This window comes from Zea mays, chromosome 8 (genome assembly GCF_902167145.1).
Source record: "Zea mays cultivar B73 chromosome 8, Zm-B73-REFERENCE-NAM-5.0, whole genome shotgun sequence".
NCBI classification, from domain to species: Eukaryota; Viridiplantae; Streptophyta; class Magnoliopsida; order Poales; family Poaceae; genus Zea; species Zea mays.
In genome coordinates, this window is record NC_050103.1 from 49,162,478 (window position 1) to 49,188,905 (window position 26,428).

A 26,428-nucleotide genomic window follows, 5' to 3' on the forward strand; every position below is an offset into this window, starting at 1 on the left:
CGATATCGATGGAAGCTTAATCCCGAAAAATGTGTCTTTGGGGTACCAACAGGAAAGCTACTCGGATTTATTGTCAGCCACCGGGGAATTGAAGCTAATCCGGATAAGATCGAAGCTATCATGAAAATGGAGGCGCCGCGATCACAAAAGAAAGTTCAGAGACTTACCGGGTGTATGGCAGCCCTAAGCAGATTCATATCCAGGCTGGGAGAAAAAGGCTTACCATTTTATAAGCTACTCAAGAAGGTGGATAAATTTTGGTGGACTTCAGAAGCACAGGAAGCCCTAGACGCATTGAAAAAATTCCTGACGGCACCACCAGTGCTGAAGCCACCACGGCGAGCCACGTCAACTCATCCGGCTGAAGATTTGCTGCTATATATCTCTTGCACGACTCACGTGGTGAGCACCGCGTTAGTAGTCGAGCGAGCGGAAGAAGGACATGCTTACCCAGTGCAACATCTTGTTTATTTCATTAGTGAAGTTCTGGGTCCCTCAAAGAAAAAATACCCTCAGGTTCAGAAGCTATTATATGCAGTACTTCTAACTGCGCGCAAGCTGCGTCACTACTTTGACGACCACAAAGTCATAGTAGTCACTGGTTTTCTGATAGGGGATATTCTTCATAACAAGGAAGCCATTGGTCGAATAGCCAAGTGGGCCTGCGAGCTGGGATCTCATGACATTGAATTTCGACCTCGCACTGCCATCAAAACTCAAGCATTGGTTGATTTCGTATCAGAATGGACTGAACAACAAATACCAGATAACCCAGAAACTGCAGAAGTATGGCGAATGTATTTTGATGGCTCGTTAAAACTGCAGGGAGCAGGCGCGGGGATCCTCTTTATCGCACCTGGAGGCGAGCACCTCAGATATGCCCTCCAGCTGTTATTTTCGGCCTCTAATAATGCAGCCGAGTATGAAGCTCTGATTCATGGACTGAACATTGCTATATCACTGGGCATCAAGAGACTGATGGTATACGGAGATTCTCTGGTAGTCATAAGCCAGATAAACAAAGAATGGGACTGTTCGAGCGATTCAATGGGAAAGTACTGCACCGCCGTCCGGAAACTAGAAGATAAATTCGAAGGTCTAGAATTTCACCATGTAGAAAGAGATCGAAACACGACAGCTGATGTATTGTCCAAGCTAGGATCCAGTCGAACTCAGGTCCCACCCGGAGTCTTTGTACAAGAAATACCACGCCCAAGCATTTCACTGGATCAGGCAGAGGAATGTAATACCATGAGCCAACCAGAGTCAGATTCTGATGACTGGAGAAGGCCGATCATCAGATATATAAAGAATGAAGAGGAACCAGATGACAAAAATATAGCCGAGCGCATCGCTAGACAGTCAGCTCACTACACACTCATTGGGGAAACATTATATAGAAGGGGTGCCTTGGGCGTCCTCATGAAATGCATTCTCTCATCTACTGGGAAGCAACTTCTAGATGAGGTAAATGCTGGGCAATGTGGAATACACGCAGCATCCAAGACACTAGTTGGTAAGGTCTTCAGGTCGGGATTCTATTGGCCAACAGCAAAAAGTGATGCAGCCGATGTGACACCCCAGTGTCACCTAGGGTTTTTCTCAAATGCCAAACCAAGAATCATTATTTTATGTGAGCCAAAGTAAGCCTGAGCATCAAAATAACTTAAGTAATAAAGAATTCACCAAGTATATACTTAAAAGTGTCATGATCAAAACAATTGAGACTTTTAAAAGATAAGAATGTGCAACCCAAATTAAAAACCCTAAGTGAGCCCCATGAGCAAAACTCAAGAAAATAAGAAAAAGGGAATGAAAAGTTTAAAATTTTGACTTGAGCCAATTATAAAAATTAAAGTATATTTAATGGGCAACAAGAAATGTTGAGAAAGCTTAGCCAAAATAACTCAAATAAAACCCCAAATCAAGCTTCTCATATGGGGACTTAATGGGAATTCTGAATTTCAGAATTCTGAAATTCAGACCTTGAGCCAAAGATCAGGGATGTTCACCTTGATCCCTAACTCGAATCCTAATGGCCCCATTGACAAAATTGTGTCTAACTAACCCCTCTGTCATGTGCCAGAAGATGGCATTGGGACGTGAGCCCTAGACACGACAAAACCTTGGATTTGCCTCGGGTTTGGGCAGGGAGATAGACCAGATTTCCTGGCTCCATATCTCTACAACCAGTAGGCAAAATCCTATGACCCCCCCCCCCACAAGAATGGTAGCTTGTAGGGAGGAGAAGAGGTTTTGTGCACTGACCAAGGCGAGAGCAGGCTCGGATGAGCGACCACACGCGCCAGAACTTGGGCAGAACGCACGGGCACACGTGTTCGACCCTGGTCGGCACGCTAGAGCTCGCCCAACCCGCGCGCGCGCTCACCCCGGCGTCCGGTCAAGTCCGCCGCGCGCCCACGCCCTCGGCCGTGCCCGCCCGCGCCTATAAAGCCTCCCCGGGCGCACCTCTCTTCGCCCCGCACTCACCCTCACCGGCCAGCCACCTTTCCTTAGCTCCGGCGAGCTTAATTCCGCCCGCCATTGCCGCCAGAGCTTCGGCCATCGTGGCCAGCCCACTCCAGCCACCCTCAAGCCAAGCCAGTGCTTCGGCTAGCTCCACCAGTAGCCCGTGAAGCTTGCCAAGCCCTCGGACCCGGCCAGACTTCGCCGGAGGCCCGAGACCGACCTCACCGGACTTCGGTCTTCCGCCACCGCGCGTGGACCGAGTTATCCAGTGAGTCCCCGCCCAATTCCTTGCGCTCATATCTTCTCTGGCATCCCGTGGACCTCCCTGACCCATTTGATTGAACTATCTCGCCGTGACCAGGCCGGTCTCCTCGCCGCCGACGAGCATCCTCGCCTGCGCGCGTGGACCGACCGACTCCGGCCATCTCCGACGGCGTTCCGCACACCTTTGTGATCCCCGAGACCTCCCCTTCGTCCTCGACCACTTCACCGGAGCAATCTCGCCGCCGGTAAGCCCCTCCGCCCTTTCTTCCGCCGCGGTTACTGTTTGAGGTAGAAGAAGGACCTCAGGTTAGGATTTGTAGAACCCGAGGGGTTTTCTGTGATGTCAGTGACTCATGTGAATAGTAGCTTAAGGGCTGATTCGCGAAGAAAACTTAGAAAACCCGCCAGGGACCCCAGTGCAAAGTGGATTTCCATTTAACCAATTCTGTTATTCTTTTAAAAATGACCAGAGAACTTAGAAAATCCATAACTTGATGAAATCTTAATAAAAAGTTGTCAAACCAATTTTGCTAGCTCCTGAATATTATAATCTATCTTTTAAAATAGTAGACCCTATGCTTTCTGTTCTAAATTTTTGAGTTTAAAATTAAAAACAGAAACCTACTAAACCTTGTTTAATTAAGGAAAATTAGTTTTTCTTCTGTGCTGAACTTAAGAAAATTTGTAGATGTTTAAACCTCATTTAGACATAGTTTAAAAATAATGGGAACCCCAGCATTGAAAAATATGATGTAGTTATTCCTTTAAAGCTAATTTGTCCAAAACTTAGAGAAAATCAGAAAGGCCTTAGAAATTAATGAACAATGATTAAGATTATTTTTCCTAGTTTACTTATGCAACAGAGAACCTAGGAAAAATACAAAGACCATTAATTTGGACCAGTTTTAAATTAAAATGATTTGTTTAGCTTTATATAGACTGAAAATCAATTATTAAATAGGCAAAACTATAACCAAAATGCTTGATAAAAATCCAGTGAACTTGTAACCACCAGAGCCCCACTACAAAAATACAGAGCACCTCAGCCCAACTTTTTAAGCAAAGAAAATAAATACAAGGTGATAATAAGGCTTTTTTTCAAATAAATCATGAACAACCCCTTTTAATGTGATAATGGGCAACTAAAAATTTGCTAAGTCCATGATGAGGTAAACTACCAGAGAAAAATGCAAACCCATGAAAAAGAAGTAAACCCATACCTTTTGCTAATGATTTAAGAGAGAGGCCACTTAATTCAAATAATGCAAACCACCCCTTCCCTTAAGCAAAAAGAGGCCAAACTTCAGAATGATTGCTCTTGCACAAAATACTAACTATGAAAAATGAGAACTTTGTTGTTGGATGTTTCTCAAATATAGTGGTAGTAGAAAGCACCCATTTGGCTAGAAACTTGAGAAAACCATAGAAAAATAATTAAGAGGTATTAATGACTAGAAATTTGTATCAAGTCATGTTATGACACCTAAAAGCCAGCAAAAATAAGTTTTAGAGAATTACCCACTGTTAAATAATAGTTGTAGTTCAAAGCACCCCTTCTGCCCTAAAATTTGGTAATTTTGTCCAGAGAAAACCATTCACTTTCTGACCCCCAAAATTTTGAGGCAGGGAAACATACACCAGTAACAAGCCACTGTAATTTTTGTAAAAGTTTTAGAATTTTATAAAAGCAACTTGTAGTTCAAACCTACTCCAAAACATTGAAAGAATAAAAGAAAAAGGAAAGAAGAAATGAACCCCACCTCAATGAGTCTAACTTGAGTACTTATCATTTATCCCTAAGACTTAAAAGGAATTCAGTGGAACCCAAAAAAAAATAAACCTACCCCTTACCTTAGCTAAGTCTAACCCAACTTACCAAGCATACCACTAAGGGTTTTACATAAGTAAAGTTAACTTGTTTAAACTCAGAAGATCATACACCTTTAAAGTTGTAATTTCTAAAAGCACATATCATATCATGCATATATCTTACGCATTGCATTCATTAGATTGCAATCTTGCCGATGGAGAGTACGTGCTCATCCCCGAGCAAGGACCTGTCCAAGAACAGGACCAGGAGTAGGCTTCAGAGGCTGCTATTGAGGATCTCCCCGCAGCCCCAGCAATTGAAGGCAAGCCCCGGTTTTATGCATAACCATGTTATTATATGCAACTTTACTACACTTAATGCTTGTAGGATTGCAATGTGCACTTAAGTGTAGGAGTTGCTTGAAACCTCTAGTTGCATGAACATAGGATTCCTTTTTGAGATGAATACTAGTATGCTAGGTCGAGTAGCTGCTTGCTAATCAGGATCTCGGTAGAAGTCGAGTGATTTTTCTAGCACTCACGCGAGGTCAGGAATTGATTGTATTTATCTTGATAACGGGACATATGTTGGTCTCGAGACTTGGATCCAGGGAGGATGCCTTGTCCCTGAGACGGGAAAAATGAATTAAGGATTAATGTGTGGATACCTGAGTCAAGCTTTTGAACGTACTAAGCACATGCCGGGAAAAATGGTAACCGGTAAACCTAGTACCTGAGTGAAGCCAGGCGCGGACTTTATCCCTCATGCGACCTGAGACTGGGTCTCCCATGCTAGCTATGGTGGGTACAAGTGCGGTCACTGCACGGCGGCAGCCGGGGTCAGTGGAGCATTGTATGCCAAGGCGGTGAGGCCTGGACGCGAACGGGGAATCGATGGGGACGGTTGTCATGTGCGGGGTCGGAGTACCCTGACATGCCGTGTGTTTAGGTTTACCTTGCAAGGTTTAAAACTCGATTCGAATCGTCTGCTTCTCGCAGCTAATGAGACTGCTTGATTCCTTGTACTGCATCGAGTAAGAAGTGAAATGTGGATTATATGAGATAACTTGATGGTTGAACTAATTGATTGTTACCATGTATGCTTAGAAGGAGCAAATCTAGCTAAGTTAATGATGGTAGAATTGAAAAGCTAAAAATTGATTTTAGAAACAGCTAGTGCTTTTGGCAAACCAAACCCCTCAGCCAAACAGCTGCATAGTCTAGAGGTAGAGGAGTAGACTCCTCACACCGGTTAAGTCTAGCTGAGTATTAGTATACTGAGCCTTGCTTGTGGCTCAATTTTTGCAGGTACCGTTCAGGAAATGGTTGATGGTGTGACTTGGCCTACCACCTTGCCACCGGGTTGGACGGTCGAGTGGGATGTTGCTCCGGCAGGAGAGGAGCATGAGGAGTAGTGGGCTAGGCCTTGCCCATTTCCTCATTACCGACGACGTCGATTATCCGCTGCACTTTATTTTGTGAACTTTATTTGCTACTCAAAAACTCCGATTTATGTAATAATTTAGCACTTAATTTGAGGTTTCCTGTTTTATTGTATTTCTTCTGTGACTCACCTTCGAGTGAGATTGTGGAATTTGATCCTGGTTAAGTGGCTCTATCAGACTAGATCTGAGGGACTGACGGGTTATTCCGATTTAAGTGTGTTACGGCCCCTGAGGCATGACTTAGGCACTTAAGCTGGAATAATTCGGGCGGTTCTGCCACAGCTGGTATCGGAGCAAATTCCACCACAGAGAAGGACAATAAACCATGAATACCAATTTTCAAAATCTAAAACTTGCCTAGAAACTACTACGCACCGTCAAGACTAGACCGCTAGACCTAGGACGAAAGGCCTTAGGCATAGAGGGAGAAATAGGTGGCTAATTAATTAGGCCCCGTGGGCCAATACTTATATTTTTAGGATGCCCTAAAAAGGCACCCTATTTTCTCTTTGAGAGGCAACGTTTCTTCCAGCATGCATGCATTATAAAATATAAAGAGGAATTAAAAATTGAGCTAACCCCCTTTTCTTTAAAACCATCCGGGCTCTCTTTTTCTTTTTTCCTTCCACCATAATCTATATCTTTGATTCCCTTCCGCAGATGAATTCACCCACCCCCGCCAGCGGAGGAGACTCTTGTTTCAGTTCTGACTTCCTTTCTCGCGATGGCTTTCCTTCTATCTTGTGGGAAGTGCTTAACTCCGCCGGTTACCCTACGCCCCCTTTGTACACGGTGCAGTTGTATGAGGAGCATCGGGTACCTCGTTGTCGGGTCTGGCTGACTTTGGAGGCTCATCCCCTTCAGCCGGGTTGGCGTTCTCTTGACTCTGAGACGATTGGACTCAGGACGGACGACACCGTTGAGGCAGCAGCCATGAAGACTCTGACGACTTTCTGTGGCTACCATCCCCTGGAGATGGTGATGCACCCCTTGGGACTCTTCCCTGCTGAGAAGAAGGATGATCCCATGTGGTGTAACCGCGTGAGCCATGTGAAGGATGTGTGGGCAATGTATCCTGACTTGGTTGGGAGGGTCACTGTTCAGTGCATGAGTGCGCTGTACCGCCTTCAGGCCCTTCAGAGCGATGCTATGACACTTCTTGCTAACACCGCTCAGACTGCCAAGCTCACTCTCGACAGTCGGGAAGATTTTGTGGTCGACCTATCCACAGAATTGGTGGAGAAGGATCTGCAAGTGGAAAGGCTGAGCCAGCGTATCACCACCCTGGAGCAGCAAGTGGAGATCCGAGACAACACTATTGATGTCTTGGAGAACCAGCTTCACGATGTGCAGAGGGAACTCGAGGAAGCAAATGACCACTTGGACATGCACCACCTGGAGATGGAGGCCAATGAAGTAGGAAGCGAGGGAGAAGAGGCTCCCGAGGAGCTAGGACCAGCCCCTGGTGCCAATGGGACTACCTCCGCGATGCCTCCTTCACCCGTATCCAGTGTCGCTTCCACCGCTCAGGGTTAAGCAGTCGCTTTGACATTTTTAGGCGGATAGAAACCTATGCGAGCTTAGTAGTATCACATTTTGGACTAGGCTTATGGGTACCTTCCCCTGATTGATGTAACCCTGTAAACTTTTGAAATCTGTGGGATATTTGTCACCATGTTACCTTCATTTCGAACCCAATATTATGATTATGGCATTTTCCTTCCATATGAGATGATATCTTGCCGTTCGAAACTGTAAGTTGGGATAACAATGGCGACAATCTCTGTTTTCAGATGGCAGCTAGGCAGCGTCGCGGGCAGAATGAGCAAGCTCCCCCGCCACCTCCCCCAGCTCCCACAGTGCAGGAGCTGATGGCCCAGCAGAATGAGATTCTGCGACAGCTCTTGCAGCGCCAGCCCCACCAACAGCAGCATGGTGGAGGCCAGCATCAGCGACCTCCGGCTATGGCAACATACCAGGAGTTTCTGAGCACGCAGCCGCCCTTGTTCACCAAGGCAGAGGATCCGTTGGACGCCGACGTGTGGCTTCGCGTCGTCGAGTCCAAGTTTCCCCTCCTCACGGGAGATTGCCCTGATGAGGCCAAGGCTCGCTTCGCCGCACAGCAGCTTCGCGGCCCTGCTCGGACTTGGTGGGACCACTTCCGTGCTATGCTCCCCGCTGATCGTGAGGTATCTTGGGAGGAATTCAAGACTGCCTTCAGAGGACACCACATCCCAGCTGGCATTCTTGATCGGAAGTTGAATGAATTTCTAGCCCTTAATCAAGGAACCCGCACGGTACTGCAGTATGCACAAGCCTTCAACGACTTATGCCAGTATGCAGGATATCATGCTGATTCTGATGAAAAGAAGAGGGATCGCTTCCGCAGGGGTCTCAATACCAAGCTGCGGGAACGACTCAACACTGTCCGGGCTGATAGCTTCAATGAGTTGGTCAATATGGCCATCTCTCAGGAGGATTGTATTGTTGCTCACCGGGCAGAGAAGAAGAGGAAGGCACCAATGGCAGCACCATCCGCTCAGGCTCAGAGGTTCCAGATCGTTTCTCACAACCAGAGCAGGGGTTTTCAGCAGCAGGCAGGCAGATGGGTGATCAGGCCACCTCAACAGCAGCAGCAGCCGGCACCCAACCGCTACCCAGCTCCTACCCCAAGGAACAATCAGCCTCAGCAGCAGCAGCAGTTCCGCCAGGGAAATGGGAACAAGTGTTTCACTTGTGGCAATGTGGGCCACTATGCCAAGAATTGTCCCAGGAACCAGCAGAGGCAGATGCCAGCACCAAATCAAGACAAGGGAAGAAAGCAGAAGGTGCAAGTCAGGCAAGGGAAGCTCAACTTCACTACTCTGGAGGAAGTACCAGAAGGAGCTCCTATCATGACCGGTACCTTTTTAGTTTATAATCAACCTGCTTTAATTCTGTTTGATTCTGGTGCATCTCATAGTTTCATTAGCCAAAAGTTCAGTGCTAAATGTAAACTGCCATTCTCTCACTCAAAAGGGTCATTCATGATAGTCACACCTGGAGGTAAAATTGCAACTAATCAATTAAACCAAAGTGTGCCTATTCAACTGGGAAGCCACATTGTCAAAACCACTCTTCTTGTGTTGGGATTGGAAAATGTGGACATTATTCTAGGAGCAAATTGGATGACCTTGCACCAAGTTGTGCTTGATATAGCCAGCCGTACCGTGGAAGTTAATTCTCCCTTCTGCGGGAACTTCACTTTAATTCTGCCTAGTCAAGGTTCTACTCAGTCATGTGCTTTCTCTATGACGGAGTCACCCCTAAAGAAGATCCCAGTGGTCTGTGAGTATGCAGATGTCTTCCCTGATGAATTGCCAGGAATGCCACCGGACTGGGATATCGAATTCGCCATCGAGTTGCAACCGGGAACGGCCCCAATTTCCAAGAGGCCCTACCGAATGCCACCCGCTGAGTTGGTAGAATTGAAGAAGCAGTTGCAAGAATTGCTGGATAAGGGTTTCATTCGCCCAAGCACTTCGCCTTGGGGCTGTCCAGCACTGTTTGTGAAGAAGGATGAAAGCTTGAGGTTGTGTATAGATTACCGTCCTCTTAATGCGGTAACTATCAAGAACAAGTATCCTTTGCCTCGTATTGATGTTCTCTTTGACCAGTTGGTCGGGGCCAAGGTGTTTTCCAAGATAGACCTTCGCTCTGGCTACCATCAGATCAAGATACGAGCAAGTGATATTCCGAAGACGACATTCTCAACCAGATATGGGCTATATGAATTCTTGGTGATGTCATTCGGGCTGACAAATGCACCAGCATACTTCATGTATCTGATGAATTCTGTTTTCATGCCGGAATTGGACAAGTTCGTGGTGGTTTTCATCGATGACATTCTGGTGTACTCAAAGAACGAAGAAGAACATGACGGGCATTTGCATGTAGTGCTTCAACGTCTGCGAGAGCACCACCTTTATGCCAAGTTATCCAAGTGTGATTTTTGGCTAAAGGAAATCAAATTCTTGGGTCACACTATCTCTCAGGCTGGAATAGCTGTTGATCCTGATAAAGTGCAAGAAGTGATGAACTGGAGGCCACCAACAACCGTTCGCCAGATTCGGAGTTTTCTGGGATTGGCTGGTTATTACCGAAGGTTTATTCCAGACTTCTCCCGAATTGCGAAGCCTATTAGTGAGTTGCTAAAGAAAGAAGTCAAGTTTGTGTGGAGTCAGAAGTGCGAAGATGCCTTCCATGCATTAAGGCAGCATCTGACCACAGCACCAGTGTTGGCGCAACCCGACAGCAGCAAGCCTTTTGATGTATATTGCGATGCCTCTGGCACCGGGCTAGGTTGTGTCTTGATGCAAGACAACCGAGTCATTGCTTATGCCTCAAGAGCACTCAGGCCTCATGAGCAAAATTATCCCACTCATGACCTCGAGTTAGCAGCAGTGGTTCATGCATTGAAAATGTGGAGGCACTATCTAATGGGAACCCACTACAACATCTTCACTGATCATAAGAGCCTTAAGTACATTTTTACTCAAGCTGATCTCAACATGAGGCAGAGAAGATGGCTAGAGCTGATCAAGGATTATGACCTGGAGGTACATTATCACCCAGGGAAAGCTAATGTGGTAGCAGATGCCTTGAGTCGGAAGTTGCAGTGCAACTGTATTCTGATGGATTCTCGCATTAACACCTTGTGTGATGAGTTGAGCAAGATGCAAATTGAAGTGATTCCTTCTGGTTCTTTGTCTCACATTTCTGTTGAGCCAACTTTGCAAGACCAGATCATCATGGCCCAGCTCAGTGAGAAGGGAGTGCAGACTATCAAGAAGAATCTCCATCAGAAGGTTGAGAAGTATAATTGTTTCCGCCAGGATGAGAAGGGTGTATTATGGTTCAAGAGCAGATTGGTAATTCCTAAAGACCAGGAGCTCAAGAGGAAAATTTTGGATGAGGCTCATCTCTCTAAATTCTCTATGCATCCGGGAAGCACCAAGATGTACCATGATTTGAAGCTTTTGTACTGGTGGACCAGAATGAAGAGGGAGATAGCCCAGTATGTATCAGAGTGTGACACCTGTCAGAGGATAAAGGCAAGCCACTTGAAGTCAGCTGGAGCTTTGCAACCACTATCCGTACCTTCGTGGAAGTGGGACGACATCAGCATGGATTTCATTGTGGGTCTGCCCAACACCTCTCGTCATCATGATTCGATTTGGGTTATTGTGGACCGATTGACGAAAGTGGCACATTTTCTTCCTGTGCACACCACTGATAAGGCTCAGAAGTATGCAGAATTGTATATTGACCGAATCGTGTGTTTGCACGGATTACCTTGAACCATTGTTTCTGACCGAGGAGCCCAATTTGTTGCCAGATTTTGGGAACAATTGCAAGAGTCTTTGGGAACCAAGCTAATCCGGAGTTCAGCTTACCACCCACAGACTGATGGTCAGACGGAAAGGGTAAACCAAATTCTGGAGGATATGCTGAGAGCTTGTGCGATCGATTGTGGCAAGAACTGGGATAAGCACCTCTCCTTGGCAGAGTTTGCTTATAACAATAGTTATCAATCCAGCCTAAAGATGGCACCTTTTGAAGCTCTCTATGGAAGAAGGTGCAGGACACCACTCAATTGGTCTCAACCTGGTGAAAGAGAAGTTTTTGGACCTGATTTAGTGACTGAAGCCGAAAGGAAGGTCAAGCTAATCAGGAAGAATCTAGAAGCTGCTCAGGCCAGGCAGAAGAGCTATCATGATAAAAGAAGGAAACCTCTCCAGTTCAAGGTGGGAAGTTTTGTATACCTCAAGGTATCACCCACCAAAGGAGTACAGAGGTTTCGGATCAAAGGCAAGCTAGCCCCTCGTTACATTGGACCTTATGAGATCATCGAAGCATGTGGACCCGTGGCATACAAGCTGAAGTTACCTTCAAAGATGTCTGCCATTCACAGTGTATTCCATGTATCTCAGCTGAAAAAGTGTGTTCGATTGCCGACTGAGATCATAGCAGAGCCAGAATTGGAGATAGAGCCAGATCTATCGTACCAAGAGTACCCCTCCAAGATTCTGGATTGCAAAGAAAGATCAACTCGGGCTAAATCGATCAAGATGTTCAAGGTCCAGTGGAGTAATCACTCAGAGGAGGAAGCTACTTGGGAAACCGAGGAATTCCAGAGATCCAACTTCCCCGATTGCCTACCTAAAGAAGCTGGTACGTAATCACCCCCAACCCCCTCCTCCTGCCCTTCGAATCTAACTTTCAAAAATATGATCTTAATTCAGAATGAAGTAACTATAAAGTAAAACTTAAAAGGACTTCCTTCTGAAGTTGCAAAGAGAATGACATTCGAAGAGCAGTTTTGCCCTAATAATAACAATAATCACCCATTTCCTATAAGTCTCACCCTTTGCTTCACCCTGGGAGGACTCTGGCCCAAATCTCGGGACGAGATTCCTTTAAGGGGGGAAGGCTGTGACACCCCAGTGTCACCTAGGGTTTTTCTCAAATGCCAAACCAAGAATCATTATTTTATGTGAGCCAAAGTAAGCCTGAGCATCAAAATAACTTAAGTAATAAAGAATTCACCAAGTATATACTTAAAAGTGTCATGATCAAAACAATTGAGACTTTTAAAAGATAAGAATGTGCAACCCAAATTAAAAACACTAAGTGAGCCCCATGAGCAAAACTCAAGAAAATAAGTAAAAGGGAATGAAAAGTTTAAAATTTTGACTTGAGCCAATTATAAAAATTAAAGTATATTTAATGGGAAACAAGAAATGTTGAGAAAGCTTAGCCAAAATAACTCAAATAAAACCCCAAATCAAGCTTCTCATATGGGGACTTATTGGGAATTCTGAATTTCAGAATTCTGAAATTCAGACCTTGAGCCAAAGATCAGGGATGTTCACCTTGATCCCTAACTCGAATCCTAATGGCCCCATTGACAAAATTGTGTCTAACTAACCCCTCTGTCGTGTGCCAGAAGATGGCATTGGGACGCGAGCCCTAGACACGACAAAACCTTGGATTTGCCTCGGGTTTGGGCAGGGAGACAGACCAGATTTCCTGGCTCCATATCTCTGCAACCAGTAGGCAAAATCCTATGACCCCCACACAAGAATGGTAGCTTGTAGGGAGGAGAAGAGGTTTTGTGCACTAACCAAGTCGAGAGTAGGCTCGGATGAGCGACCACACGCGCCAGTACTTGGGCAGAACGCACGGGCACACGTGTTCGACCCTGGTCGGCACGCCAGAGCTCGCCCAACCCGCGCGCGCGCTCACCCCGGCGTCCGGTCAAGTCCGCCGCGCGCCCACGCCCTCGGCCGTGCCCGCCCGCGCCTATAAAGCCTCCCCAGGCGCACCTCTCTTCGCCCCGCACTCACCCTCACCGGCCAGCCACCTTTCCTTAGCTCCGGCGAGCTTAATTCCGCCCGCCATTGCCGTCAGAGCTTCGGCCATCGTGGCCAGCCCACTCCAGCCACCCTCAAGCCAAGCCAGTGCTTCGGCTAGCTCCACCAGTAGCCCGTGAAGCTTGCCAAGCCCTCGGACCCGGCCAGACTTCGCCGGAGGCCCGAGACCGACCTCACCGGACTTCGGTCTTCCGCCGCCGCGCATGGACCGAGTTATCCAGTGAGTCCCCGCCCAATTCCTTGCGCTCATATCTTCTCTGGCATCCCGTGGACCTCCCTGACCCATTTGATTGAACTATCTCGCCGTGACCAGGCCGGTCTCCTCGCCGCCGACGAGCATCCCCGCCTGCGCGCGTGGATCGACCGACTCCGGCCATCTCCGATGGCGTTCCGCACACCGTTGTGATCCCCGAGACCTCCCCTTCGTCCTCGACCACTTCACCTGAGCAATCTCGCCACCGGTAAGCCCCTCCGCCCTTTCTTCCGCCGTGGTTACTGTTTGAGGTAGAAGAAGGACCTCGGGTTAGGATTTGTAGAACCCGAGGGGTTTTCTGTGATGTCAGTGACTCATGTGAATAGTAGCTTAAGGGCTGATTCGCGAAGAAAACTTAGAAAACCCGCCAGGGACCCCAGTGCAAAGTGGATTTCCATTTAACCAATTCTGTTATTCTTTTAAAAATGACCAGAGAACTTAGAAAATCCATAACTTGATGAAATCTTAATAAAAAGTTGTCAAACCAATTTTGCTAGCTCCTGAATATTATAATCTATCTTTTAAAAATAGTAGACCCTATGCTTTCTGTTCTAAATTTTTGAGTTTAAAATTAAAAACAGAAACCTACTAAACCTTGTTTAATTAAGGAAAATTAGTTTTTCTTCTGTGCTGAACTTAAGAAAATTTGTAGATGTTTAAACCTCATTTAGACATAGTTTAAAAATAATGGGAACCCCAGCATTGAAAAATATGATGTAGTTATTCCTTTAAAGCTAATTTGTCCAAAACTTAGAGAAAATCAGAAAGGCCTTAGAAATTAATGAACAATGATTAAGATTATTTTTCCTAGTTTACTTATGCAACAGAGAACCTAGGAAAAATACAAAGACCATTAATTTGGACCAGTTTTAAATTAAAATGATTTGTTTAGCTTTATATAGACTGAAAATCAATTATTAAATAGGCAAAACTATAACCAAAATGCTTGATAAAAATCCAGTGAACTTGTAACCACCAGAGCCCCAGTACAAAAATACAGAGCACCTCAGCCCAACTTTTTAAGTAAAGAAAATAAATACAAGGTGATAATAAGGCTTTTTTTCAAATAAATCATGAACAACCCCTTTTAATGTGATAATGGGTAACCAAAAATTTGCTAAGTCCATGATGAGGTAAACTACCAGAGAAAAATGCAAACCCATGAAAAAGAAGTAAACCCATACCTTTTGCTAATGATTTAAGAGAGAGGCCACTTAATTCAAATAATGCAAACCACCCCTTTCCTTAAGCAAAAAGAAGCCAAACTTCAGAATGATTGCTCTTGCACAAAATACTAACTATGAAAAATGAGAACTCTGTTGTTGGATGTTTCTCAAATATAGTGGTAGTAGAAAGCACCCATTTGGCTAGAAACTTGAGAAAACCATAGAAAAATAATTAAGAGATATTAATGACTAGAAATTTGTATCAAGTCATGTTATGACACCTAAAAGCCAGCAAAAATAAGTTTTAGAGAATTACCCACTGTTAAATAATAGTTGTAGTTCAAAGCACCCCTTCTGCCCTAAAATTTGGTAATTTTGTCCAGAGAAAACCATTCACTTTCTGACCCCCAAAATTTTGAGACAGGGAAACATACACCAGTAACAAGCCACTGTAATTTTTGTAAAATTTTTAGAATTTTATAAAAGCAACTTGTAGTTCAAACCTACTCCAAAACATTGAAAGAATAAAAGAAAAAGGAAAGAAGAAATGAACCCCACCTCAATGAGTCTAACTTGAGTACTTATCATTTATCCCTAGGACTTAAAAGGAATTTAGTGGAACCCCAAAAAAAATAAACCTACCCCTTACCTTAGCTAAGTCTAACCCAACTTACCAAGCATACCACTAAGGGTTTTACATAAGTAAAGTTAACTTGTTTAAACTCAGAAGATCATACACCTTTAAAGTTGTAATTTCTAAAAGCACATATCATATCATGCATATATCTTACGCATTGCATTCATTAGATTGCAATCTTGCCGACGGAGAGTACGTGCTCATCCCCGAGCAAGGACCTGTCCAAGAAGAGGACCAGGAGCAGGCTTCAGAGGCTGCTATTGAGGATCTCCCCGCAGCCCCAGCAATTGAAGGCAAGCCCCGATTTTATGCATAACCATGTTATTATATGCTACTTTACTACACTTAATGCTTGTAGGATTGCAATGTGCACTTAAGTGTAGGAGTTGCTTGAAACCTCTAGTTGCATGAACTTAGGATTCCTTTTTGAGATGAATACTAGTATGCTAGGTCGAGTAGCTGCTTGCTAATCAGGATCTCGGTAGAAGTCGAGTGATTTTTCTAGCACTCGCGCGAGGTCAGGAATTGATTGTATTCATCTTGATAACGGGACATATGCTGGTCTCGAGACTTGGATCCTGGGAGGATGCCTTGTCCCTGAGACGGGAAAAATGAATTAAGGATTAATGTGTGGATACCTGAGTCAAGCTTTTGAACGTACTAAGCACATGCCGGGAAAAATGGTAACCGGTAAACCTAGTACCTGAGTGAAGCCGGGCGCGGACTTTATCCCTCATGCGACCTGAGACTGGGTCTCCCATGCTAGCTATGGTGGGTACAACTGCAGTCACTGCACGGAAGCAGCCGGGGTCAGTGGAGCATTGTATGCCAAGGCGGTGAGGCCTGGACGCGAATGGGGAATCGATGGGGACGGTTGTCATGTGCGGGGTTGGAGTACCCTGACATGCCGTGTGTTTAGGTTTACCTTTGTCACACCCGGATTTTAGGGGTCAAAAACCCGGGCGCGAACATAAACACCAGGTGTGCTGGGACCAAGTCTCACACATATGATGCATAGTGGCACAGGATCGAATGTCACATCTTTACTATATAACAGGAGTTCTGTACGAAAATAATTAAATAATTACATCATATGAGGAAACGATCCAGCAACCCAAAGTTGACTGGGAGACGACGGCCTAGACCTCTCACGAACACATCGCAGCATCCTCCATGCGCCTCATCCTGCAGTACCTGTTCTTGATCTGTGGGGGGGTGTGAGACATCAAGAGTGAGCTCACATACGTTCATCGCTCAACAAGTTGTGGGGAATAATGTGCATGAACTCGCCAAAGGTGGGAGCTCACGTGAAGTGTAAGGCTTACCAAAGAGGATGGTTGAAGCTGAGCATTGCTTTTAATGTTGGTCAAAATTTTATTAGCAATTACTAAGTATAAGTAAATACCAACCCAATTAAGTAGTAGAACAAAAGTAACAACATCACCTGCGATGCAATGCATATGACAAATTGAATTTAGTTCCATAAATTAATCATGTGAGGGTCCAAGCCGCTCATGACCGTGAGCACGGCTAGTATACCAGTTTTACACTCTGCAGAGGTTGCGCATATTTACCCACAAGTCATGTTACCCATCTGCCAAGAGATGGCCAATCCCATACACCTCTACCGAGGAGGCGAGGCAGGGTAACACTACGAGGCCTTTACAAAGTTCCACTAGCTTCAGAAAACCCGCTACAGTTTATAGGAAGCTCCAATGCAGGGTTCTTGCCTGACCGCCATCGCAGCAAAATCAACCAAGGACCTCCCTACACTGACCACTCCCCTACTGCCCTTGCCCCTTTCGGGTAAGGAAGACCTCCACTAGCTTTCCTAGTTAATCAGCCAAGGGCGTCCCATTATACCCTTGTGGTAGCACTGTTTTCCCGGGTGGTCGCTCCATGTTCGCATTAACAATAATGATCTTAACATGAACAATAATAATAAAAAGATAATAAAAATGTAATCATGAATAGTGTATCTTCATACCCAAATCCACATAAAGCAATAGCAGGTACTACCCATGAATTTAGTAGTAAAATCAGTGGTGAAACAAGGTATAAAGATAGTCAAATCTAGGGTAACCTATTGGGTCCCATCAAAATTAACCTATGCAGATCATTATAATTAATAAGAACATGGCTAGGAAAAAGTAAGTGATCAAGGGCACAACTTACCTGGCACTTGAGATTCCAGGTACCAACTTGCTCATCAGGTGACTCGTGACCTCACACTAGTCGTAGCAATACAAACAAACAGTGTATAGGAAAAATTAACATCACACCAAACATATATGCAAAATACATATTAATGATCTACATATTAAAATAAAATCACAGGAACAAGAATTATTAATTTTGAAGTTATAGATTTTAAGTTATGGACTTCCAAAAGTTCTAGGTGCTAGGTACAAGATTAATTAGGAGATTAATTTTAATATGACTTTCATGTCAAAACAGTGAAATAAAATGATAAACAATAATATTACAAAATTAATGTCACTGAAATGGATCAATTCGGAATTAGAATGGATTTTCTATGAATTAAATAAGTTTCTGAAATTATTTTAACACTAAAATCATTTTCTAATTGAATTTATTTGGTTTCCTACTCCTCTGTACTGCGCGCATCAATCCAGAGAACTGTAGGGTGCCATCTGTAAATTCTTGGGCCATCGTGCAATTACTTAAGAACTGACTAGGATCGCGGGTTGATTAGCCAATTGTTCAGGGTCTCTTTTACAAACTCACCCGCTCCGAAGGGGTATGGGGTCACAAGAGCCGTCCAATCACCATCGAACCACCCTGATCAGACCCCGAGGGTTTATGAAGCTGTAAGCAATCAAGGTCGTTGGATCAACGACCAGGCGCCTGGATTTTAAGTCCTTAGGTCGATTATCACGCGCCGGATCCACATCGGACGACCGAGAAGAGTTCAGGCCAAACCAGAATCCGGGATCAAATCCCAGCCCTTCATCTGGGATTGACGGCCCATATTCCACCCCCATCGCCCAAGCCTGGTAACGGTGGCGCTGCCTGAGGCCACGGCGAGGCATCGCCGGTGAGCCTACTGGATGGCGGTCCTGTGCTCTAGATCCCAATCCGGGGAGCGCTACACGGAGACAAGATCCCAACAACAGATATAGGTTCACGTACCAATGGTGAGGATGCCGATATTCTCCGACCACGGCGCTAGTGGTTCCGCGGCGGAGCAGCGGCATGGGTGAGAAATTCTGGTGGCCACGAGGTCCTTCTCCGCCCCCCGACGACAACGCAAGCATCGAAGCTCGCCGTCGACCAACGAACCGAGTGCATCCATCCCAATACCTCGCGCGTGAAGAAGATCCGTACCGCCGGTCACCACGGCATCTTCCTTCTCTCCTTCTCTCTTGCCCCAGTCGGTGGTGGTGGCCAACACAGCAGCGGCATCTGGCTTTCTCTCTCCATCTCTCTCCGCTGCTTGCTCGGAGGCCTCACGAGTCTCGACGATGGCCGAGGGAGTCACAACCCGCGTATATTTATACGCCCAGAACTAAAGGAGATAGGATCGGCTAGCAAGGATCACGTATATGTGATGTCAGGGGTGACATCGTGATGACGTCAAATCCGGCAAGGTGAATAAAATAACAATAGAAATAAAAAAAAACCCCTCAACATCCACTTCCTAGCGCACGGTGGCAGCCCATCAGGTGTGGCTAGCTAGCGCCATCAGCCCAAGACCAGGTTGTGTTTTCCCCTTTCATTCACCCCTTTTTTTAATTAAATCTCGATTTCTCCAAATTTGAATTCCAAGTTTTTTTACACGTATATTAAACTCACAAACAAATAAAACACCAGAATGCCAAGTATAGTTTTATGTTGCTTAATTATTTACCACCTTACTCATTTATGTTGGTGCTTCCAAATATACAATTCATGCGTCTAAATTTAATAATTTTAGAAAGTAATACATAATCCCCGATAATATATGGATTAACTTAATAATTTTTTTATGGGTTCATATAATTCATAAAATAATTGCTTCCCTAAGTAAATAATCAAGGATCTTTTTGTTTATATTTTTATTTAGTTTTGATTCGAATTCTAGCTTTAAGGTTTAGATTTTATATGTATATATTTATATATATTTAAACTATCAACGTCTTAGTGTTATCATTATTTATTTTAGGAAGTCCAATTAGGTGAAATGAAATAATTTTAATCCTCAATAGTCTTGGAGAATCTTACTAAATCCCAAAATAGAATTTTGGGTGTTATAAATTCTACCCCCCCTTAACAGAAATCTCGTCCTCGAGATTTGTATGGACAGGGATGTAAATAAGCTTTATTTATAGTTTGGCCTTTAACTTCTAATTAGTTTATGAATACAAGTTTCATGTTATTTAGAAAGTGGTTATGGAAGCATGGGTATATATATGTATGTCCACTTGTGTATAAAAAAATCCTTGATGGGTGATTAGGAGAGTATAGATATCTAGACGCTTATTATGTGGGTTGATGAATGGATAGGTTGGGATAACCAGGATTATGGTAATAAGAGACTCCATGTACAGTGGATCTTGTTTCGTCTAGCGATCCAACTTGATCTTTGAAGACTTGAGTTGATGCTTTTTCTCCCTTGACGTGGTTGGTCTTCTTTGGCCCTCAATTCTAGAGTTGCCATCCGAGTTAAGGACATGTGGCTAAGTATATATAATTAGGATAGCCAGGGTACACGAGGTAGGTGGGTTTGAACAAAGTTTTACTTTGCTTTTGTGATATCTAGATTAGACAACCTATGATGTAGGTTAGGTTGTTGTTTACGGACGAGTTAGTCCAAGGTATTAATTTAGGGTAAGATATGTTTACAGAATTAGGGTCTAATTTATGTCACCAACATTATCTAACTTATTTAAGTAACTCAATTTGGATTAGATCATGTTAGATTAGGTGGGATCTAGATCAGATTAGTATAACTAGATAAGATCTTATTTATTTTAGGCTAGATCATGGTTGTTACTGTAGAGTGGGATATGTATACCAAGATAAATCCATAAGGATAAGGTAGAATCTTTTGAGGTTAGTTAGATCTATTAAGGTGAGATAAAATCTTTTCAAGATAAGATGAGTCTATTAAGATAAGAAATAATCTTTCAAGATAAGATGAATCTATTAAGATAATAGAGTATCTTTTAAGATAAGATGGATTTATGAGGATATATATATTTTAATGAGGGATAATCTAGTTTATCTAGTTATCTTATGAATTTTATTTATTTATATTTATACTATATATATGCAGATGTAATTGTGGACATTACTCCACAACTCATCACACTCAATCAAAGATCCAAATCAAACAAGTATCATAAGAACAAACATTCAAGTTCATAGATATCTATATAAAAGAAAAATAATTTTGTTTTTGTTCCTAAGAGTAGGTCTCCTATTCCTAAAGGTCACTTTAGGTACAGAATTTCAAAGTGTGAAATCCACTTTTGTCTTTGGAGAGAAAATGTAAGAATAATCAGAGTAAAGCGGAAATAGATGAGAAAAGATTAAGGTAAGTTTAGAAAAGAATCAGAGTAGCAAAGGTAAGTAGACAATGGTTGTCCAGTTCTACCTAGGTTTCGTCCTACAGTCAACATTCCTCTGATACCACTTCTGTCACACCCGGATTTTAGGGGTCAAAAACCCGGGCGCGAGCATAAACACCAGGTGTGCTGGGACCAAGTCTCACACATATGATGCATAGTGGCACAGGATCGAATGTCACATCTTTACTATATAACAGGAGTTCTGTACGAAAATAATTAAATAATTACATCATATGAGGAAACGATCCAGCAACCCAAAGTTGACTGGGAGACGACGGCCTAGACCTCTCACGAACACATCGCAGCATCCTCCATGCGCCTCATCCTGCAGTACGTGTTCTTGACCTGTGGGGGGGGTGTGAGACAGCAAGAGTGAGCTCACATACGTTCATCGCTCAACAAGTTGTGGGGAATAATGTGCATGAACTCGCCAAAGGTGGGAGCTCACGTGAAATGTAAGGCTTACCAAAGAGGATGGTTGAAGCTGAGCATTGCTTTTAATGTTGGTCAAAATTTTATTAGCAATTACTAAGTATAAGTAAATACCAACCCAATTAAGTAGTAGAACAAAAGTAACAACATCACCTGCGATGCAATGCATATGACAAATTGAATTTAGTTCCATAAATTAATCATGTGAGGGTCCGAGCCGCTCATGACCGTGAGCACGGCTAGTATACCAGTTTTACACTCTGCAGAGGTTGCGCATCTTTACCCACAAGTCATGTTACCCATCTGCCAAGAGATGGCCAATCCCATACACCTCTACCGAGGAGGCGAGGCAGGGTAACACTACGAGGCCTTTACAAAGTTCCACTAGCTTCAGAAAACCAGCTACAGTTTATAGGAAGCTCCAATGCAGGGTTCTCGCCTGACCGCCATCGCAGCAAAATCAACCAAGGACCTCCCTACACTGACCACTCCCCTACTGCCCTTGCCCCTTTCGGGTAAGGAAGACCTCCACTAGCTTTCCTAGTTAATCAGCCAAGGGCGTCCCATTATACCCTTGTGGTAGCACTGTTTTCCCGGGTGGTCGCTCCATGTTCGCATTAACAATAATGATCTTAACATGAACAATAATAATAAAAAGATAATAAAAATGTAATCATGAATAATGTATCTTCATACCCAAATCCACATAAAGCAATATCAGGTACTACCCAAGAATTTAGTAGTAAAATCAGTGGTGAAACAAGGTATAAAGATAGTCAAATCTAGGGTAACCTATTGGGTCCCATCAAAATTAACCTATGCAGATCATTATAATTAATAAGAACATGGCTAGAAAAAAGTAAGTGATCAAGGGCACAACTTGCCTGGCACTTGAGATTCCAGGTACCAACTTGCTCATCAGGTGACTCGTGACCTCACACTAGTCGTAGCAATACAAACAAACAGTGTATAGGAAAAATTAACATCACACCAAACATATATGCAAAATACATATTAATGATCTACATATTAAAATAAAATCACAGGAACAAGAATTATTAATTTTGAAGTTATAGATTTTAAGTTATGGACTTCCAAAAGTTCTAGGTGCTAGGTACAAGATTAATTAGGAGATTAATTTTAATATGACTTTCATGTCAAAATAGTGAAATAAAATGATAAACAATAATATTACAAAATTAATGTCACTGAAATGGATCAATTCGGAATTAGAATGGATTTTCTATGAATTAAATAAGTTTCTGAAATTATTTTAACACTAAAATCATTTTCTAATTGAATTTATTTGGTTTCCTACTCCTCTGTACTGCGCGCATCAATCCAGAGAACTGTAGGGTGCCATCTGTAAATTCTTGGGCCATCATGCAATTACTTTAGAACTGACTAGGATCGCGGGTTGATTAGCCAATTGTTCAGGGTCTCTTTTACAAACTCACCCGCTCCGAAGGGGTATGGGGTCACAAGAGCCGTCCGATCACCATTGAACCACCCTGATCAGACCCCGAGGGTTTATGAAGCTGTACGCAATCAAGGTCGTTGGATCAACGACCAGGCGCCTGGATTTTAAGTCCTTAGGTCGATTATCACGCGCCGGATCCACATCGGACGACCGAGAAGAGTTCAGGCCAAACCAGAATCCGGGATCAAATCCCAGCCCTTCATCTGGGATTGACGGCCCATATTCCACCCCCATCGCCCAAGCCTGGTAACGGTGGCGCTGCCTGAGGCCACGGCGAGGCATCGCCGGTGAGCCTACTGGATGGCGGTCCTGTGCTCTAGATCCCAATCCGGGGAGCGCTACACGGAGACAAGATCCCAACAACAGATATAGGTTCACGTACCAATGGTGAGGATGCTGATATTCTCCGACCACGGCGCTAGTGGTTCCGCGGCGAAGCAGCGGCATGAGTGAGAAATTCTGGTGGCCACGAGGTCCTTCTCCGCCCCCCGACGACAACGCAAGCATCGAAGCTCGTCGTCGACCAATGAACCGAGTGCATCCATCCCAATACCTCGCGCGTGAAGAAGATCCGTACTGCCGGTCACCACGGCATCTTCCTTCTCTCCTTCTCTCTTGCCCCAGTCGGTGGTGGTGGCCAACACAGCAGCGGCATCTGGCTTTCTCTCTCCATCTCTCTCCGCTGCTTGCTCGGAGGCCTCACGAGTCTCGACGATGGCCGAGGGAGTCACAACCCGCGTATATTTATACGCCTAGAACTAAAGGAGATAGGATCGGCTAGCAAGGATCACGTATATGTGATGTCAGGGGTGTCATCGTGATGATGTCAAATCCGGCAAGGTGAATAAAATAACAATAGAAATAAAAAAAACCCCTCAACATCCACTTCCTAGCGCACGGTGGCAGCCCATCAGGTGTGGCTAGCTAGCGCCATCAGCCCAAGACAAGGATGTGTTTTCCCCTTTCATTCACCCCTTTTTTTTAATTAAATCTCGATTTCTCCAAATTTGAATTCCAAGTTTTTTTACACGTATATTAAACTCACAAACAAATAAAACACCAGAATGCCAAGTATAGTTTTATGTTGCTTAATTATTTACCACCTTACTCATTTATGTTGGTGCTTCCAAATATACAATTCATGCGTCTAAATTTAATAATTTTAGAAAGTAATACATAATCCCCGATAATATATGGATTAACTTAATAATTTTTTTTGTGGGTTCATATAATTCATAAAATAATTGCTTCCTTAAATAATCAAGGATCTTTTTGTTTATATTTTTATTTAGTTTTGATTCGAATTCTAGCTTTAAGGTTTAGATTTTGTATGTATATATTTATATATATTTAAACTATCAACGTCTTAGTGTTATCATTATTTATTTTAGGAAGTCCAATTAGGTGAAATGAAATAATTTTAATCCTCAATAGTCTTGGAGAATCTTACTAAATCCCAAAATAGAATTTTGGGTGTTATAACCTTGCAAGGTTTAAAACTCGATTCGAATCGTCTGCTTCTCGCAGCTAATGAGACTGCTTGATTCCTTGTACTGCATCGAGTAAGAAGTGAAATGTGGATTATATGAGATAACTTGATGGTTGAACTAATTGATTGTTACCATGTATGCTTAGAAGGAGCAAATCTAGCTAAGTTAATGATAGTAGAATTGAAAAGCTAAAAATTGGTTTTAGAAACAGCTAGTGCTTTTGGCAAACCAAACCCCTCAGCCAAACAACTGCATAGTCTAGAGGTAGAGGAGTAGACTCCTCACACCGGTTAAGTCTAGCTGAGTATTAGTATACTCAGCCTTGCTTGTGGCACAATTTTTGCAGGTACCGTTCAGGAAATGGTTGATGGTGTGACTTGGCCTACCACCCTGCCACCGGGTTGGACGGTCGAGTGGGATGTTGCTCCGGCAGGAGAGGAGCATGAGGAGTAGTGGGCTAGGCCTTGCCCATTTCCTCATTACCGACGACGTCGATTATCCGCTGCACTTTATTTTGTGAACTTTATTTGCTACTCAAAAACTCCGATTTATGTAATAATTCAGCACTTAATTTGAGGTTTCCTGTTTTATTGTATTTCTTCTGTGACTCACCTTCGAGTGAGATTGTGGAATTTGATCCTGGTTAAGTGGCTCTATCAGACTAGATCTGAGGGACTGACGGGTTATTCTGATTTAAGTGTGTTACGGCCCCTGAGGCGTGACTTAGGCACTTAAGCTGGAATAATTCGGGCGGTTCTGCCACAGCCGAGTTAGTTCAGAGGTGCGAAGCCTGCCAGTACTTGTCAAAGCAACAACATCTACCAGCACAGCAATTGCAGACCATACCAGTAACTTGGCCGTTCGCATGCTGGGGACTGGATATGATTGGACCTTTCAAGAAAGCTCAAGGAGGATACACTCATATACTGGTAGCAATTGACAAATTCACTAAATGGATAGAGTTCAAACCCATTGCTTCTTTAACCTCAGCTAAGGCCGTGGAATTCATACAAGACATAATATTCAGATTTAGAATACCAAATAGTATCATAACTGACCTAGGATCCAACTTCACAAGTTCAGAGTTCTTCGATTTCTGCGAGCAAAAAAGCATTCAGATCAAATATGCTTCGGTGGCACACCCAAGAGCCAACGGGCAGGTTGAACGAGCTAACGGGATGATATTGGAGGCACTCAGGAAAAAAGTCTTCGATAAAAATGAAAAGTTTGCAGGAAAGTGGATAAGGGAGTTGCCCTACGTCGTTTGGAGCCTAAGAACTCAACCTAGCCGAGCTTTGCATGGAAGTACTCCTTTCTTCATGGTCTACGGGTCAGAGGCAGTACTACCTGCTGACCTCAAGTTTGGGGCGCCAAGGTTGATCTTTGAAAGCATAGCAGAAGCCGAGGCTACTAGGCTGGAGGATATTGATATACTCGAAGAAGAACGGCTAAACACAGTAATTCAATCAGCGCGGTACCAGCAAACTTTGAGGCGTTACCACGATAAGGCCATGCGACGTCGATCCTTTGCAGTGGGAGATCTCGTCCTCCACCGAATTCTAACGGGGGAGGGACGACATAAGTTGTCACCTCTATGGGAAGAACCATTCATAGTAGCAGAAGTCACTCGACCGGGATCATATCGTCTCACTCAGATAGATGGCACGGAAATTGGAAACTCATGGAACATAGAACACCTCAGGAAATTTTACCCCTAGTTGTATTTCAAAAAGCTATCGGGATGACAATGTACTCTGTAAACTGGAAATATATCATCAATAAAGAGACCTCAAGAATACCCATATTGTTCATGGTCGACCTGCATTCTTACTTAACTCGGGGTGACCACTATGCCCTGCTAACGGAGCAATCGGCTTAAGTCGGCAACGACTTCAGACGGTGCAACATGCTCACGCTTACTTAACTCGGGGTGACCACTATGCCCTGCTAACGGAGCAATCGGCTTAAGTCGGCAACGACTTAAGACGGTGCAAC

General features: G+C 44.0%; 1 long non-coding RNA gene across 1 annotated transcript; it reads right to left on the reverse strand.

Annotated features, from left to right (window-relative positions):
* Positions 1 to 15,307: 15,307 nt before the first annotated feature.
* On the reverse strand, positions 15,308 to 19,498 carry LOC109941761 (uncharacterized). The gene is made up of 3 exons (XR_004851948.1): positions 18,612 to 19,498; positions 16,162 to 17,689; positions 15,308 to 16,055 (listed from the first exon to the last, which is right to left on the reverse strand). It is a non-coding gene; the product is annotated as an uncharacterized lncRNA (long non-coding RNA).
* Positions 19,499 to 26,428: the final 6,930 nt, after the last annotated feature.